Source organism: Macadamia integrifolia, unplaced genomic scaffold (assembly GCF_013358625.1).
Source record: "Macadamia integrifolia cultivar HAES 741 unplaced genomic scaffold, SCU_Mint_v3 scaffold39, whole genome shotgun sequence".
Classification (NCBI taxonomy): domain Eukaryota; kingdom Viridiplantae; phylum Streptophyta; class Magnoliopsida; order Proteales; family Proteaceae; genus Macadamia; species Macadamia integrifolia.
Window position 1 is genome coordinate 626,612 of NW_024869937.1, and position 4,254 is coordinate 630,865.

Consider the following 4,254-nt stretch of genomic DNA (forward strand, 5'->3'; position numbering starts at 1 on the left):
GCCTTCCTAATGAGGTTTAGAGACAAGGCCGCCAAGATGGCAGACTGACCTTCTGAGGCATAGCAAGTAGAAATGTTGATTGAAAACTTGTCTAAGCCTTATAGATGGTTGATCTTGGTTTGCTCACACAGTGGACTTCATCAGGGAATTGAAGAATCCGATTGAAAGCTACAAATAAAGAAAAGAAATTTCTAAGAAGATATGCCACCCAGTTTATACTTCAAGGGGATTTGTTATACAAGAGATCCTATGATGGAATATAGTTGTTGTGGTAGATGAAGGCCAAGCTAGAACAATCATGGAGGAAATTCATCAAGGCCTTTATAGACTCCATATGAATGCCAAGATGCTAGCTAAGAAGATTCTCAGACTGGGATACTACTGGAACACAATGGAAGCAGACTATATGGGCTTTGTCAAGAGACGCCGTAAATGTCAGATATTTTCCAATATCATACACAACCCCTCAACAGAATTGCACTCACTTAGTTTTCCTTGGCCATTATCTACTTGCGGCATTGATGTTATAGGGAAGATCAAACCCAAAGCATTTAATGGTCACAAGTTCATTTTGGTGGCCATTGATTACTTCACCAAGTGGGTAGAAGCTCATTCAGATGAGATCCTCACATCTACTAAGGTGGAAAAATTCATCCAAGAAAATATCATTTGCCGTTATGGAAATCCTCAAGAGCTAATATCGGATCAAGGATCCCATTTCTGGGGCAAAACTGATAAGATCTGCACAAAGTTTGGTATTTTCGGTATCAAAGGGCATCGCTTTATGATGAACACATTTATGTGTGGAATCTAGGGTATAAAAGCATGTATTTTACATATTTAGAATGGCGCTACCTTGGATTTTACTCTCTTTTTACAGGTTTTATATTTTCAAGGCCCTAAGGTCTATTGGGCATCGTATTTCCAATTTTATACATAAAGAGGTCCCATTTATTTTCATAGTTGCAAAGAGGATGAAGTTCTGATCAAGATGGATGTGTTACATTAAAAGTACACATCCATTTGATCACCCATATAAGTGATTATTCTTTTCAGGCCAGAAAAAGAATAATGGACTAGAACTGAACCGAGATGCAGAACCAGCCCGTATGTAGCTATCCCAGGAGTACAAAAGAATATTCTAGATGCTAAAAAAGTAGGAAGGCCTCACCTTGGTCGTCCTTCTCCTTCTCTCCTCCACCTTGGTCGATACACTCTCTTTCCTACTTTTTTTTTAGAGATTTTATTAAGATTTCTCTCTCCTAATTTTCAGTTAAAGACAAGGGGCATGGAAGAAATTTCCTAATCAATTAGAAGATGCCCAAATCAGTCAAAGAAGTATAAAAAATTCGGCCAAGTAGAGTTGTGCGTAAGTTTGAATACGACAAAGAGAAAATAAAGAGAAAAAATAGGAAAAAAAAAAGGAATAAAGAAAAGGACAAGGAAATAAGAATATTTCCTATTTTTCTCCATTCTCTACCCTCCACCTCACAAAATCGCCCAAGGGGGCCCACTCTTAGGCATTCTCCTCCTCTCCCCTATTTTCTCTCATTTTTCTCTTTATTCTCCTATTTTCCACCTCATCACTTTGGATCTAAAATGTCTCACCTACCAATTGAAATTCCACCCTAAATTAGGAAACCTAATTTGTTCTCCTTTTCTCCCCTACTTTCTCTCTTTATTTTTTTCCCTCCTATCTCCTATGAAAGAGGGTCGACCAAGCCTTAGAGGGGGCATCCTTCTCTTTTTCTAGTTTTTTTTAGTTGAGCTCTCTCTCTTTAGTTATTCTTCTTAATTTTTTTATGCAAGCACTTTTGTAATTTTTTTTTCTTATTAATGCAAGTCTTTGTTTGTGCTATTCAAGTCTTTATTGTTCATGCAATTCAAGTTATTCAAAGGTGTAATAATTTCAATTTCTAGTTCTAGGCTTTGTTCTAGGTGATAAGAACAAGTTGTGGAGCATCTCTTTCAAGTTCAGTTTTTCTCTTCATATTTGTTTTCTCTAGGCCTAACAATTTCAGATTTGATTTAGTTCAGATCTGATTTTTAGGGCTGGTAGTATCTCAAATCAATCAATTTTTTAGTTCAAGGATTGAAGTTTAGTTAAGTAGGCTTCTATAGTAGTTTTCTCACCCCCTGTCATTCCCTCTTCTTTCTACCCATCATTCTTAAATTAGATTTTAAATTTTCAATTTTACATTATTGCTTTCTCTTTCCCCCAAGGTTCTTGGCTAGATGCTTGTGTTGGCTTTGCCCCTCTCTAGCCATAGAACCATCTTTTTATTTTGATTATTTATATTGCATCACTTCCTCTAAAGCCAAGTAGAAAAGCCCTTGTAAGAGTACTCTCTGGTCAAGTAGGGAAGCTCATATTATTTATGGTGCATCTCTTGGGCTAAGTAGAGTTACCTACTTGTGTATCTCTCTCTAGCCTTTTTCCATTTTTATTTTATTTATTTACTTTTCAGCACTTTTACTTTCAGTTATTTGCTTTTTAATTGCGTGGTTTAAGTATTTAAATTCCTAGATGACGAATGGTTTGGTCATTCAATTTTTATTACAATTTCAATTCCAATTTCCCTAGATGTCTTGGTTAGGACGTTTTCAGATGCATTTGTTAAGGGCGGTAATTAGAAGTCCATCACCATAATTAATCGTTACACTTTCACATTACTAAAAGATGCTTAAAATAAAGTCACTGCTCTCCTTGTGTTCGACCCGTTAGCTACACTGATCCGTACGCTTGCGGTTACTTTTGATATTCAAACAAGTTTTTGACGCCATTGGGGGGGGGGAGATAGTTCCATGTTATTTTTCTCTTTCTTTTGATAAATCAGAGTGCTTTGTTCTCTCTTTTTTTCTTTTTCTTTTTCTTTTATTGAATTCCTAAGAAGAAGAACTTTCAATAATAGTTATATCGGTGGAGGTTGCCAAGCATCATAGTATGATAAAGACAGGTTTCGCCCTGTAGCAGTACCTTAGGAATTGAGCAACCCCGGATCCCTTCCGGTAAGCTTGCAAAAAGTCAAAAAAAAAATTCAAAAAATAATTTTCCATTCTTTTGTTCTAGTCTTATTCTAGTTGTGGATACTGTCCTGTTGCATGTGTGTTGGGTGTGTACGTAATACTGTGAATCGATTAGAAATAAGAAATCCAACAAATAGGGATCCTGAACGTATGCTCTCATCAATACCTTTATTATGGGAGACCTAGACCAACAACAAAACCCTCCACCTAAATCTCTGAAAGATAGGTTCTACCCTGCTAGAGCATCCCAATCTTCCTGCATAGTTTTACCACAAGCCCAGGGCAATAATTTTGAGCTCAAATCTCAATATATCATTTGTTGCTCCACTTCTATGGGCTGACCTCTGAAGATGCATACCTATTTCTAAGGGAATTTGAAGAGGTATGTGTTTGAATTAAGCTCCAACAGTTTTCTAATGATGATGTTAAGCTTAGATTCATCACTTTTGCATTGAAAGACCAAGCTAAGAAGTGATTGTATGGGTTACCCACAAATTCCATATCCTCATGGGAATAGTTCATAGTTGTCTTCCTTAAGAAGTTTTTTCCAACTCACAAGACCAATAAGCTTAGAAGTGATATCCTTCAGTTTAGGCAAAAGCCTAGTGAGTCATTTTCCAAACTTATGGAGAGATTCAAGGTCTACTACAAGAATACCCTCACTATGGCCTAGACTTATGGCATTTATGTCAAATAATTTATGAGGGTATTGATTACCCAAATAAACAAATGACAGAGTCTATGTGCCCTGAGGGATCCACAGCCTTTACTGATGAAGGAATGGCATGGGAATTCTTACTTGACTTAGCTAACAAAACCCGTGAGTGGGAATCAACCCGAGAGAGTGAAAGAAACTTAAGAGGGAAAGAATATTTTATGGATGGGATAGTAGCCAAGGAAGCCCACTTGGATATCCTACTCAAAAGGATTAAGGCTATTGTTCCTAGAGAGCCATCATCAGTCAATTTGGTTAAGATTTGTGCTTGATGCCAATCCTCTGGACATGTCATAGAAGAATGCCCGAACACCTCTGGGGGCACTACAAATGAAAGGGTGAATGCCTTATATCAGAATAATCCAAATAGTAACACATATAATCCAGGATGGAGAAATCACCCAAATTTCTCCTGGAACCAAGGCAACCAAGTAGGGCCTCCCAATTTCCATAATCGAGGTCAATTTGGACCCCAAAGGCCTCCTTTTGCATAATAAACTTTTTCCCCAAAT

At 37.2% G+C, this 4,254-nt stretch overlaps 1 non-coding gene across 1 annotated transcript; it reads right to left on the reverse strand.

Moving 5' to 3' along the window:
* Positions 1-3,592: 3,592 nt before the first annotated feature.
* On the reverse strand, positions 3,593-3,698 carry LOC122068440. Its single transcript, XR_006137117.1, has one exon. It is a non-coding gene; the product is annotated as a small nucleolar RNA R71 (small nucleolar RNA).
* Positions 3,699-4,254: the final 556 nt, after the last annotated feature.